The sequence below is a fragment of the Ambystoma mexicanum genome, chromosome 9, assembly GCF_040938575.1.
Source record: "Ambystoma mexicanum isolate Mex_15411 chromosome 9, UKY_AmexF1_1, whole genome shotgun sequence".
Classification (NCBI taxonomy): domain Eukaryota; kingdom Metazoa; phylum Chordata; class Amphibia; order Caudata; family Ambystomatidae; genus Ambystoma; species Ambystoma mexicanum.
The window spans coordinates 629,811,045-629,826,374 of NC_090931.1; the positions used below are offsets into that span (position 1 = coordinate 629,811,045).

At 43.1% G+C, this 15,330-nt stretch overlaps 1 protein-coding gene across 3 annotated transcripts in view; it reads right to left on the minus strand.

Annotated features, from left to right (window-relative positions):
• The window catches only part of SUPT6H (SPT6 homolog, histone chaperone and transcription elongation factor), a 1,195,112-nt gene that overhangs the window by 148,277 nt on the left and 1,031,505 nt on the right, over window positions 1-15,330 (minus strand). The gene's annotated exons all lie outside the window — the stretch shown is intronic.

A 15,330-nucleotide genomic window follows, 5' to 3' on the forward strand; every position in this document is an offset into this window, starting at 1 on the left:
TTAGTGCAGGAGGGCAGCTCTGGGAACGGTAGCCAAACCAAACAAGGTAGCATGGAGAGTGGTCAAGGCTAAGTCTCAGGCGTGAGTGAGTTAGTGTGGTAAGGGGTCCACAAGGAGTCCAACACAGTGAGCAATGAAGGATTACACTTATACAGTAAAGTACAAAACAACTCTTATTTGACCAAAACACATACTATGAAAAATGACTTCTCACAGGTAGTAATTTCACACAATACTAAATAGTAAAATACATAGAAGCAATCACAATGAGGTAGTCTAAAACCATTCAGATCACCCCCCCCCCCTCCTCGCCCAATATCTGAAAGGGAAGGTAAGTACATAAGAATTACACCAACCGTCCACAGGAACATCAGCCTTAAATTGTAAAGTCCATCCCGAAGTTCTATGGGGCCAAGTTCGATGGGGCCTGTGTCCAAGAGTTAAACGTTTCCAATAGTTTAAGGGGAAAAAGCTAGGAGGGTCATGTGGATGTGAAAACAGTTCCAAAAATCAGACAACGATGTATTCTGCTCAGTAAAGCTGTTCTCAGATTTTAGAGGGCATTCAGCAAAAAGTATTGCAAAGCAAAACAGTTGTAAAAGTTTCAAAGGTTATTCAAACTTTTAAAAGGGCAGAGAGAGGTGAGCAGGTAAGTACCACTGAAGCGTACACCCCCATACACCGATTCTTCTGCAGACATGGCAGGTTGTTGGAGGATTGGTTTTCCCAGGGTTGGTTCCGGCCGAAGAAGTGCAGGAGCTGCGGGTGGAAGAAGAATTCCAATTGGGTATAGGAGGCTGGTACAACCTTCTCTCAATGGAAAATGCAGCAGGCACCAGTGCAGCACTCTTCAGGGCGTTTTACCAGATGCAAGAACGCCGGTATTAGGGACAGTCACTGTTGCACAGCGACAGCAGGGGACACAGATGTCTTTGGGCCCGTCGATGCCACGACGCCGAAATTCAGGACATGCTGACAACCCCATGAGTCCTGAGCCACAACACGGAACAACTCTACTGCTGTAGCCTAAACTGAAGTTGGTCAGTCCACTGGATGGTCCAGGGACACCTCTGAGGACTCTCAATCACCAGACACCATTAGGTAGTCCAGAATGGTTGTCTCCACCACTGCTAGAGGTCGAAGAACTCATGAAGGTCTTCTAAGATAACTAGCCAGACAGGAATCCACCGGGGACTGCTGCAAAGGTTGGTCATCGGGCCTTCTCAGGATTGTTCCACAGATTTTCTAAAGTCTTTACGGCTATGTAGGATACTTTGCTCCACGCAGGATCTCGCAGGAATGGCTGCAAGACCCCCGTTACCGAAAACTCAGGTGAGCACTGAAACTCAGCCCATCCAATGGAAGATCTACCTGTCTCACACACACACACACACCAGCAGTGGTCCAATCACAACTACAGTTGGTGACACACTGAAACCAGTTTGTGTATTGGACAAAAGCCAGTTCCAACCCATTTCTGGCTTCCAAACCGTTAGGGAGCCTATTCTAAAGTCCACCCAAAGGACTTTATAAGACTCTCTACTTGGCAATACAGAGCTCCAACTTCTAGTATAGGCCTGTGCCACTTAAGGTAATGGCAGCTATGGCAGAGCAGCCAGGCACATATTAGGAGGGAGGGAGATCTGTAGGAAGGTACAAAGAAAACATAGCATACATGCGGTCAAAAGAAACACATACACACTTAGAAGTTGAAAATATAGTTCAATATATACCATTACAAGAAAACTTGCTGTGCGACACGGACCTCCAATGAGATGAGGACATTGCTCTTTTGGATTACGTTTACAATTACTTCATATATATTGCTTTGTGGCAACACTGTCGAGGAATGTGAAAAATTGGTGTTGCTTTTCACATTAGCAATACTCCCCTGATAAAGACACAGATTTTTAGTATCAGGCATTTTAACATTGTGCACAATGCACTTAACAGTGAGTTCACCGCTCTTAAAGCACTTTATTGTGATATTCCAGAACTGAGGGGTTTTGATATGCACTCTGCACTTTATTAGTGAATCCCAATGTTAAGAGCAATGACCAAATACACTGTGATGGTGCAGATGGTTTGAGAAGGTCCATTGGGTTTGGTAACTCGGAGGTCGATTTTGTTCCATTCAAGTACCAAAAACTTTTTGTCATATGGGTGATGCCAAGTACAGGACAAGTTGTCTGTACTATAGCCCACAACATAGGCACAAATCTGTCGGCTGCGTCCAATACAATTCGAGCACTAAGCACTTTGTCATTTGAATGTCCAACAATGTTGTATTTATATGGGATACATTACTCACCTTAATCATATTTCTGATGCTTGTATCTCCTTATGCCACCAATATATGCAATCTTTATGTAAACACAGCTCCCAGTAAGGGTATTAAGGACTTCACGGAGCTACAAATCCGTTGATCTGTGCCACATTGCCTTGAGCGGGGTGTCATGGATTAATGGTCATATTTATGGTCGTATTACAACAAGTTGGCTCAGACCAGGGAAATTTAAGCAAGAGACTAAGTGTGAGGAGAGTATTAAACACGTTCACTTCTAATACAGGAGCAGTTTTCAAAGAACAGGCATCGGCACATGCTCTACAGAGCAGAAGCTCCATTGACACCACACTGAAGCGTAGTCAGCAAAGAGTAAGTGCATAATCTGTCTCTTGGCTCTAAACAAATACGATGAACACGGTTTGAACATTTCCTCTTTCTAACCACAGGATAGCAGCTTCTTGTCTTCAACGGCTAGGTTTTGCACCTGGCACATCAGATAAGAGGCCAAAGGCAGGTAACACCATACCAAAATAGAAGTACACGGGTGCACATAAGCCAACCACAAGTGACAGCTTCCTGTTGTAGATGAGCTCGTAGCAGAGTCAAGAGATGCTTCTGCACCGACAAGCAGCCATGGACAGGAAGCATGATATGCGGTTAAAGTCTCCAAAGCTGTTGTCGTGCTTAAACCCCTTCAGAAAATGCATTCGATATAATGGCAGTTGAAGTAGGCCAGGAAAAAACACTGCGCCTTGCCTGTTAGTCAAGCGGAAGCCCATTAATTCGATTGGAAATAATCAAGGGTAAATAGCAGTACATGTCACTTGAATTTTTAAATAAATGCCACATATAAACGGTGCAACCCAAAGAACAAAAGCAGGTTCAGACTCTAGCCATTCTTTCCAGGCCAAGGAAATGACGCACATAGTATATGCAGACTAAGTCATATGTGTTAATATAAAAAGCACAACAGACTAAGGCTAAAGGAGAACTCGGCGGCAGAGAGCAAACCAGATCCTGGGGGTGAGAAGAGCCTTTGATCGCAGGTCAGAGCAGTAGGTCCCCGTGGTCACTTTTCATGCAGAACAGCAAGGCCTGGAAATCGTGAGTTTAAGTGGGCTGGTTGCACTTTTACATATGTGAGACTAGAGGTGTGCTTTATTTTGTCACTCCACTCCTGATCATACCACAGCATAGCTTAGACAACATAACATGAACCCCATGATTGCTCAAAGCAGGTATTTTAAAATGTTGAATTGTACTTTACCTCTGTTAAAACGCGAATCATGTTTTTAGCTTATGCAATAACGCTCTTTATATACATGACGGTATGTTATGTTTTTATGGCTCTTATAATAGCATGTTTAAGGATGATCAAAGCTAGTAGAGAACAGAAGTGTTGATAAATATATTGACTTGCTACCTTCAAGTGTCAGCTTCATATTTTTGAGCAATGCTTCATAATAAGGTCTCCGAGTCAAAACGAACTACACAATATTTTCTGGCTGTATTTTTGTCAAGTATGACAAGGGGTGCAAAACTCAGGTAACAGTCAAAGCGCTAGGCCGAACTCCTGAGGCGCCTCTCATCATAACTCAAGACTTGTGATTCTGTGCCCACTCCACACAGCCCTACCTATCGGTCGAGGGGGGCGGGCAGGGAATCACGCCCTAAGGGGCCCTCAAGTCAATACTTATTTATTTCTTAAACTCTACCTGTGTGAGAATCCAGCAGCATTCTTCGATATCCAGGTTCTGGGTACTCTTATGTGGAAGAAGTGTGTGTAAAGTTTAGCTCCCCGAATTTCTCTGTGGATAAATAAATTCTAAATACCACCTGTACTGCTATACAAGTAACGGCTGACCATCCGCGTCTTTGATCTGGGGAGTGTCTGCCGGCTGTGGCCTTTGAGCCCCCCGTGTCAGGTTTCTTCGAGCATCTCTTACCGCTCCCAGTGGATTATCTCCTTTGGTTAAGGCACTGGTGACTTCTTACACTGAGGCCTCTATTTTGGTATCTAAATACACAAACTTCTATCTGGAGAGCGCTGATGGTGGGGGGGCGATTAACTGCAGGCCACGGCCTTTGAGCTTCCCTACGCCTACCTCTACAGTAGGTCCCTTGTTAGGGGTACACATTCTAATCTGTGCACGGATGGCTGGATTTGGCGTTTTCTTTTTTCTTCTTCCAGTTTATTGACTGTTAAAATAGATTCTGCACTTTAGCATTTTTTTTCCAACAGTTACCTCTGGAAAATTAGAAAAAATGTGGAAAAATTAGAGATTTTTTTATATGAATTTTAAACTATGAATGAATTGTAAATGAATTTGGATAGTTTTTTTTATCACTGCATTTCTGCATTTTAGAATTGTGTCTGAAAAAATGTTCAGCAATTTTAGTTAATTTTTAGGTTTTTATAGATTTTAATATCCTATAGCACCCTTCCTCTATTATTGTCGATTGTTCTCTTTCGATATGAACTGTGGGAACACGGTTAAGACATCAGTAAGTTGCTTTGGATTTTGGGGTCTGTCTGAGAGGTTCGACTTGTGATTTGACTGTAGGTTCTGCTGATCCTTTTTTTCTCTTGTGATAGGTCCATATTTTTACACTTTGTTAGCTCCTGTTTTGTTGGTCTTTATTTCCTACTCTATTTTCCTTGTATACATACAGAACTATTACGCTGCGAAAAGGGCTCAGGAGCCAATTAACTGTTGATGAAAGGGACTATATTAAGGATATCACGGTTAAAAGTACTATAGAGAAGGATATGATGGTACAAGGAAAGGCAAAGGTTAGAGAATATGCTTTATCCATTAATGTTCTCTCGCCCCAGAGTGATTATCGGCCTGATAAGAATGCTGCTTTTCAGGATGTTGCTAATGTCTGTCCTCATAAGCAAGGGGATAGTACTGTTATAGCCTTAATTCATAATGTAGAGGAAAAGGCTATGGCTGTGTATGCTTCTGTCCCCCAATTGGGGGAGGCTACTGTAGAGCAGGAACAAGATGCAAGTTTTAAGGTTGATGGCCCTGTCATTTACAGTGTTATTTGTATGATATGATAGGTTATTTATAAAGCGCTTAATACCCAGAGGTTTCTAAGTGTGGACTCAGGGTTCGAACCTGTGTTGCTCCGTGTCGTCTTGCTTCCAAGGCGAGCACGTTGCTCCTGAGCTATCTTCCCGAGACAGTGGAGGGTGAAATGCCCATTGAATTACAAGAAGATAGACTGGTGGAAGCTCTTGAGTATAATTTGGGGGAGGAGGGGTCCAAACAGGTGGAATTGTACACACAAAAGGAGCTATTACCATCTTTGACTCCCCTGAAGTGAAAGAGGGCACATGACCTAGCAGGGTAAGATCCATTTTAAGGATGTTACTTTACATGACCCCTTTAAAGGGAAGGAAGGTTTAATTACCCCGAAGGCTAACATCCCCCATAAAAAATTGAAACAGTTTACACTCCTTAATGGTCAATTTTAGGGCCAGTTAGAGGAAGTACTCTGGGTAAAGATTAGTTTTTAACACCGGAAGTAATCATTTTGAGCAAAAAAGCTAGCCAAAAGCAGACTAAAGTTACCCCTTGCCCACCCATTGCAGGCTTGAAAACTAAGAATTATTTCGAGAAACATACATGCACTAGTACTGCAATTAAATCAACTATCCCTGTTAGACAGATTGCGAGACTCAATCACTCTGTGATGGCCGAGGCAGCTAGGAAGCTGGGAGACAATGAAATGGGAGATAATGTAATCAATGATCTTAGTATTATTGAGTTTGCAGATCTTGCAGTGGAAGGTCATTTAAATAATCATCTGGAGTGTTGTTTTAATAGCCTGATACAGCAGACATGTGATGCATCACGTGTAGGTTCCCCCTCTGAGTTAACAAATGTTATTGATGAATATACAGAGAAACAAAATTGGCTAAGAGAGGCCCCCTTCCGAAGGTCCATGAAGAACTGTCAGAAGACCCCCTACACATCACACTTTGAGAGAAGTGGATGATAGAATTAGCCTTAACCCACCGTTTCTGACTTAAATATGGTCCTCAGCTCCTTTGTAAACCTGTATGACAACATATGGGTAGAAGTTAGATCTCAGAACTCTTGGCTGAAATTTATAATAGAATGGAGGGAATTGAAAAATCCTGTGGGTTGGGTTTGCAACAAAAGCAGTGTGGGGGTACTGAGAAGCTCTTTGATGCCCCCAAGAAGCTAGCCGATTTAACCCCTGAAAAATTGAATCAACATGGTTTATTGGCGGTCCCCGACCAGGCGGGGAGAGTAGCCGTCCCCGAAGTGACTACATCAATGTCTGCCCTGGTCGATGACCATGATGAGGCAGGATTAAGAATTCCGATAGGCAATCCTCCACCGGAGCAAGGTGTAATTGATCAGGGGTGTATTTTCATAGATCTAACAAAAGACCACACGCCTAAGAAAGGAGAGGCATTTAGTGTTAAAAGAAAGGGTCACCAGGCTAAGAAACCGAAAAATGAAAGAAATGTGAAAAAAAAACAAAATGTTATGTCACGAAAATATCTTCGGAATCTAACTATTCCGGATACTTTGTTGAAAAAAGGAGTTGGGGAGTCGGGGAGTCGGGGGGGGGGGGGGGGTGGGGGGGGGGGAGGGAATGCCCTGCTAAAATATTGACACTGGTCCAAGAAGATAGTGTGGATCATTTAATACTGGTTGATGAGCGAATATCTGACGAAATTAGCCCTGTACCAGACAATAGGAGACTATCTGATGGGGGGGGTGGGGAGAGTTTAAGCATTGTAAGAAAATAATACGAGATAGAGGACCAGCTCCCTTAAGGGCAGACATGGGCATTCAGACTGATCACCCGGTGAATAGAGTCACGATATCTAATGAAGCCAAGAAGACTAGTGTAGTCACCAATTTGGAAGAAATTGGAATGGATCGACATAATGAACCAGTCGACCTGTGAATTACAATATGTAGGGACCTAAGATCAGTTTTAAATGTACCAATACATGGATCTGACCCATCTGGAACTGCTGCTATTGCAGTAGAGAAGCCACTGTTTAGTAACAAACCTATATTCGTGGAGAAGAATCCAACATTGATTAATAATGAAACAGCCAGGTGACTGTTTGAAAACGTACAACCTATTTTGCCCTATTTGGCTGTTGGTTCACCCAAGGGGGCTGCTGTTGATCCTGGTGACCCCCACCCCCCGCCCAGGTAAAATACATTTTTGTGAGATATGTATGTCCGAAAAACCTATACAAAAGCAAGGGCCTGATGATCACCCAAAACATTATTTCTTAACCCAGGATAGACGACCGGTGGCCTTGGGGAGTTTAGGCTCTAACAGCATCCTTAGGGGTGCCAAGGTCATTGAAGACCAAACCCAACTAATGAAGGAGACTAAATATAGTGTTGGGGTGTTTCCAAAAGATCTCTGAGAAAATCCTAGAAGCAAACGTTTTAATTCTAAAATTATACAAATAAGGAGCCTCAGGGGACAAAGTATCCCAATTTATCTAAACCAGGGGAACTTCCTGATTTTTTTTTTCCAGCAATACGGAATTCGGGGCTCCTCTTCACATGTGGCCTAGATAGAGATTGTTGGGAGATCTGTAACGTTTTGTGCTTTGTGGAAAGGATTGCCTTCCAATAAATCTGAATGCTGTAGCCCTGAAAGGGTAGGATGTACACCTGAAGTTGCTGTCATGGAACACTAGGGGGAATCTACATCTACTCTCAAATCTCACAACTATTAGGATGTTGAAAGAAAATAATTGCATCTTCCTACAAGAGACGTGGCACCTAGCCAATTTGTCCATTGATGGCTATGTGGTCTACTCCCAATTAGTCAAGCATAATGAGAGGCAAACTCTCGTGGGCCTAATGATAGCGATGAAGGGTACCCTTGGCCTTTTGGCAAAAGTAGTCCCTAACCTCCCATTGAGGATTCTAGCAGTTAAGGTTTTTTTCCCCTGGATGGATTGGTTGAAATCCTCCCAATTAATGTTTAATGGCATAACGGTATGGCCGATTTGAGGGAATTCCTAGATATCACTACCCTAGAGTGGGATTGGCACTGACGCCCTGAACGGAAAAGTGCTTTTGGCAGGAGACCTTAACTCAGACTGCCGTATCTCACATGACTACTCCTATTATGATTTGGGTGAGGAATTGCTATGCGGGACTAGGGGAGACCATAAGGCAAAGTGGGGTAACATGTGGAATCTTTCACTGGAATCAATTGGCCTGGTTTGCCTTAATGGAGAATTGGATGCTGTAACCCCTATTAATCCTACATGGCGTCGAGGAGTTAGCTCGACAACAGACTATATTTTTGTAGATTACCCTCCTCTCTGACCTAAATTCTGGGGTAAAGATAACGCTGAATTTGTGTAGTGACCATAGCACACTTAAAGTAGATTTTGTTTTTCCTAATTAACAAGACACCTAAAGGAGACTTGATAAATTTGAGAATGTAGGTCAAGGTAAAGGGATAAGATGGACACCAAGGAATATAGAGGCCATTAATCAGGAACTTATTAAAGTTATAAATGATACTACCTTAGAATGGAAACTCCATGTTTTTACTCCCATGGAATGTAATCATTTTTTAAGTGATTTATTTGAGAGCATCCCCCAATTTGAGGTATGGAACTTTTAAAAAATAAGCAGACATATTTTTGACCAGAAACATGGCAATGAGAAATCATGGATGAACCAGATATTAAGATTGATGCGTTCCTCTGTTTATGATCAATTAGAGAAAAACATCAGAACTAAAGCAGCCAAACAAAGGTATAACAATTACTGCCGCTCTAGAAAAGCAACTATGAAGCATAAGGATGCAGAATCGATGATGTATATTCTGGTAAAAAGGAGAACTAATGGCTTTTTGGGAGTTAATTAAGTACCAAGATCTCCCGGTAATAGTCGCCCAGTTAAATGCGGTCTCTGACGCTCAATGGGTCACCTTTTTTTCAGATATGTATGGGGCCCCCTGTAGCGGGCAGGTTAGAGAGACATAGAGACCTGAATGCCAACAGGGTGGAACTTTGGCAGCCGACCATTGAATATGAAGATGTATTGAAATTGATAAAAACTGCCAATACCTCTCGGGCACCAGGAACAAATGGGTTGACCAATAATACTTTTATGGATAATCCTGCCACCTGGGCCCATACTCTCAATGTACTCTATAGGAGTATTGTAAAAGATGGTGTTATTCCTAGCAGCTGGCAAACGGCCTATGTAGTACCTATTTATAAACGTGATGAGAGACCAAGCCAGAAATTACACACCGATAGCATTAATAGATGCAGACTGTAAGTTGTTTGCATCTATTCTGTTAATATATGTGAACGAACGAATGGATGGATGGCTAGCTCCCATTGTCTTAATAAACTCCAGACTGGATTCAGAGTAGGCCATTCAACAAACTTGAATGGGCTGGCAATTAGGGCCCTTCGGGAATCTGCCTGGGACAGTTTGAGGCAAAATATATGTAGCATCAATAGATTTGTCGACAGCTTTTAATTGTGTCATTCGTAGACGTCTTTGGGCTAAACTGGCAAAATGGGCTATGCCAGGACGTCTGCTGAATCTAATTATGACTCTTTATGAAAATGTAGGAATTTGCGTTCTGCATTAATCTTTAGGGTAATCTGTTGTGCCGGATTGAAACATATGTAGGTTTAAGACAGGGATGCTCTTTAGCTCCCAGTCTTTTTAACCTATGTGTTTCTGATATTGGTGAATTTCTAGAAGAGGTCAGTGGGCAATTTACGCATCCCATGGTTGGCCTGCATGGATGACTTCCTGCTTTTCGATCACACCAGGGTAGGTCTCCAAAGATTGATTAATACATTTGCGGAATATGCGCTTGAGAATGGAGTGACTGTTAATCCAAGGAAGACTCGTATCATGGTGTTCTCGAGAAGCAGAAGGAAAAAAATTGGGTTGGAGTATGGGTGGTGTCCCCATAGAAATCACCTCCAAGATTCTATAACTGGGTTTCCCATTAATGGCACAGCCATCGAAGTGTGGGCTTTGTGCCTTCCTCAAGCAGAAAGCCCTTCCGTTGGCAAATCAGTTGATGAAATTAGATCACAAATTCAGTCGTTTCTCTATGAAACCCGCAATTTCATTCTATGAGGGGAAAATAGTGCCCAAAATAATATAAAGAATGAAACTCTATTATGGTGAACTGCTACATTGATGGGACATTTTGGAGGGTAGGTTGTGGAAGAAGACGTTTAGGGTACCTTATAATATTCCAATGGTGGCAATCCGGTTTGAAATAGGCATAGCCTTGCTGCAGGTTCGGGTTGAATGGCGATAGATGTCACTGTTCCGCAGCATGATTATACCCTTAAAGAATACTCTTTATGTAGATCTGGGTAAATAGTCCCATTGGGTGTAGTGGGGAATGCCCACAGCAAATATATGGCTACTATTCGGGATATTTCTGATAAATCATTGCCGGCCGTGGGCACACACACAGGATGACCGATAACTAACCCTGATAAAATAAAGCTGAAGCTATACGAAAGGGACTGGATTGCCACACCAAAGAAATTCCAATCATACGGCTCCTTAAGCCTTCTACAGTGGGAACATAAAAGACGTGGGTCTAAATCACCCTTATTCACTCAATTTCGGAATCGATATTATCGTACTTTACGCCTTAAATTACGCTACAACATTTTTCCAACGAGGGGGGTCCTTTTGAGAAGGAAAACTGTAGGTCTGGTAAACTCCTGTTGTCGATTTTGTGAGAAGACAGGAGAAATAGGAACAGTAAAGCATCTGCTACTGTCATGTCTCGCGTTACGAGCAAAGAGAACAAGCTACCTGGAGCAGTTTGTAAAGTGGGGAGTGAGGGGTGACAATTATATCTGGTCCAGATGTATTTTCATTCAGAATAATTCAGAGGGTTTGGAGGTAGCATCTTTTATTAAATTCCTAAATCTTTATATGGTTCAGGATAGATTCCCATACAGATGGCACATTTGTATTGGTACCTTCTGTGTATAATACTGTTAATTTATTAAGCTAAAGGTATGGGTCATTAATTCCAATCGGTAGTTACTTCTTTAATATTTTGATAATGCATGTTCTTTTGTGATTTTGCTGTATATTTATTCAATATTGACTCAGAACCAATTTTATTAAGTGAATTCATACTCCGAGTTCTCTTGCATTTTTAAAATATGATCCAATTAATGCATTTTAACTTGGTTATAAGTAAGGAAAATGCTGTTTTTAAGTGATCAAAATAATTATTCGGTATTTCATTTTTTTATGTAATTGCTGTGGTAACATTGTAAAATTATGGAAAACTGGAAACTTTAATTGTTTTTCTTTTCTTTTATGCGTTTTAACTGGTTACTTGAGCTGCAAAGGTTTGTGAACCGTAAGCAATAATAAAAAATAAAAAAAGACCTCTACAACCACGACTGAAAGGACGCCTTCTGTCATCCGTGTGCAGTGGCAGTTGCTGAACTTGCCTTCCCCGTCCCGTGAAGGCTACTGAAGAGTGCTACATCCAGTTATTCTTCATTTCTCCATCGCAAAGGGTTGCTCTCTGCTCCTGGAACCAACCAGAAAAATTCTTGCACCGGAAGCTTATGGGCACCTCTCAACGCAACCTCCAGCTACCCCCAGTTGACCCATCGAGCCATATGGGAAAATCAGAGACAAAGTGGTAAGAAAATGCAAGCATTGGTCTCCCTGGTCCTTCATAGAATAACATTGAGAACAAGTCTCTTTGTATCTTTCCATTCCACTGCTTTTTGGCCATTGAACCAGAGTAGTAAACCTTGAAAGATAAAAATACATTTTACTTACCCAGTAACTTAGTTGCATGTCTTCTTTTGACCAATCACTAACAAAAGGAACTTACTTGCGCCAGATACATTCTGGGGAGAAGCATTGGGCAAAAGGCTCCACTCTTCTTAAGGATTGAACTGTTGAAGCTAGGAAATGACACCTGTGACTTGCTTCCATCTTATTGCATTGTAAAAACTGGAGTGGGAGTCTGTGGTACTACCCACTATATGGTTGGGGTAGAGTCACAGAATCACGCCAGCCATGGCTCAAAAAGGGTAGCAATGGATGAGCAACCAAGGCTGAGACTGCAGGGAGGTGATGCAAACTGGTTCGTAGGTACAGTGAATACCCAAGCCCCCCAAAATGGAATGTCCACACACTTATGTGCGAACACAGTTCTTTTATTAGATACAATTAGGTTTATATTAATATATACATATATATATACATATATATAAGACCCACTGTGTCCGCAGGAAACTCTACTTCAACAGTAAACACAATATAAACAGTACTATGTGATACCGCAGTTATTCTCAGCTTTAGTAATAATGCACCAATTGGTAATTGTATTAAAATGCCCCAACATTACTAAGCGCGTTTTACCTTCAAACCACAAATGTACAAATGCAGGCAATTATTTCAGAACACTGGCAGAATACTTTTCAGAGTCAACAATGCAATTCTATGTAGAGACCCCTCCCCCACAAACCTAGACAATCTGCAATAAAAGGTACGTTACACTTACTATACTTTTATATTAAAGCCCAGTCCTAAAATGTTTAGTAATGCTCTGCTTTTCTCTTTACAGGTTCCACCACCTTAAAGTACCTGGGAAGCAACAAGCAGCCAGGCCCAAGAAGAATCTGAAACCCCGGGATGGACCCCGACGGAGGAAGCCCCCTTCATCGTCATAGTACTTTGGGTGACCTGGAAAGCAAAGTGGTGGAGTCTCTCAGCTTTACTCGACGATGTTCCTCGAGGATGGACCCCCTCCACCCTCCTGGAAGAAGTTGTCACTCGGTTGTTGTAGTCCAGCAGGAGAAGGCAACCAAGCACTGTCGGGAAGGCAGCAGTGAAGGTCTGTCATGGTGGTCTCGGTCGGGTTGCTACTCCGGCTGTGGATGTCCCACGAAGATGAAACTCACTGTGGACCTCAATGAGGCTTGGGAGGTGAGGACGAGCCCTTTGGTTTTCGTCGACCTTCGGTGGCGACAGGTGCAGTGACATTATTAGGGGTCGGATTTCGGTAATTCACTGTTTGCTGTGGTTAGATTCTTCGGTGCAGCAGCCGCATCATGGATGACGAGATGGCTTCTGGCGACTGACTCGAGCACTGGACTTATCTGCATGCCACCACCAAGTTTGAAAACTCTGGACTCGTTCTTTGGTTCGGAATGGTGGGAAACTTACTGACGGGCACTTCTCTGCAGGCAGCAATACTAGACTTTCTCAGTTGTGGAAAAGTGGACAGATGTTGTCTCTGCAATGCTACTTTAAGATGCCTTCAGTTAGTTGCAACTTGGCAAGCTCTGGAATTCAAGCAGCACTCTGTCAGGATACACCCTCTTCTTGGCGATACACAGCAGTCTGGCTTCCCCACGGTCACAGGGACTCCAGACGTGGGACACTGGTGGTGGACTTCTTTGGCTCAAGATGTCCGGTCACTCTACTTCTGGACCCTTGAAGATAACTCTGCAGGATAGCAGGCAAGCAAGAACTCAGGACTGGATCTCAGGACACTTTGGGTGAAGAACAGAAGTTGCACGATGTCCCCACTTTGCTACGGGATGAGGTTGCCTGTCCAGGTCCATTCTTGATCAGTGCTTGAAACAGCACAGCCGCCTTTGGGATCTTGTGAAGAGTTGCAGCAGCAAAACGTCTTCCTCTAGCTAGATTCAGGATACATCTCCAGGAATACTCCAAGCTTCTGACACAGAGGTAAGTGAGGGGTCTCCCGTTATATCCAAATCCCTCCATTCACTCAGGTTCAGCTAGGATCAGTCAGCCAATCACACACTAGGGTATTCATCATACAGCACCCAATCAGGCCCCAGGGACTCAGGCCATTCACCTAAAACCATACACCAAAAACAGATGTGTATTGGGGTCAACTCCAAGCCTTTCAGAGCATGCACTGTATTCACTCCAGTTTCAGACAGAGCTGGCTCAGGCACACTACAGGCATTGTGACACAACCAAAACCAGACACCCGCAACACGGAATGTGAATCGACTCCCCTTTCCATTCAGTTAGGTCCCACCCCTAGGTTGTACCCAAAACACGCAGTCCCTGGGAAGGCTCCTACTAGTCTACCAGGGGCAATCCCAGAACCATATATGGTCCTTCCACCCAACATGCAATCAGGGGGAAGGGGAACCAGAGCCAGGATTTCTCAGGACTTTGAGAAACAAAATGGAAAGGTAGAAAGCCATTTGGTTTACAGTGACCATCTTGCCTTTCTTCAGGAATCCATTGATTCCTATGGCATGCCTTGGTATCCAAAATTCGAGGAGTCCCGGAGCCACTGCAGAGTGAGCATGTAGCTGCCAGCAGCCCATACCATGCTCTGTGGGCAATAAAACAAAACACACGGCATGCAAAGGGGTAGTACCCCCCCCCACCCATGGATGCCCATAGGGGTATCCCATGGGTCATGCTCACCAATAATAAAAATGAAGAGCTGCACTGCTAGAGGTCCAGACTCTACTCCTGTGGCAGAAAAACACAGGGAAGAAGCGGGACAAGGACGAGGAGGCCTGTCCCCCTCAAAGCTTTTCCAGCATCACATGCATCAATGTACCTACATCCTTTGTTGATTTAAGTAATTGAATGCATTTTAAGAACCTATGGTTACTGTATGACAAATACACACCTGTATACGTATTTCTGAAGCTTATATCTGCTTAGATTTACATGCTTTGCATAGGCTGACATCTAGTGGTTGGTGCAGAATATTGCATTACTTGTTTCAGAAATCAAAAAATGGACATCGACAGAAGGTATCCAATACTATCCCGTGCCCTGTACCCATGGTCCTCCACACGCCGAGGTCCACAGAGGGTTTTGTTTCTGACATGAGGAAGCATGAAGTGTGTATTATGATACAGTTCAATTAAAGACGGTGTAGTTTGTCTATGTACCTTTTATTAGGACTGCCTTTCTACACTCTGGCCTCAGCAGATGTGCAGGCGGCCAACCTAGTTAGTGACAGGG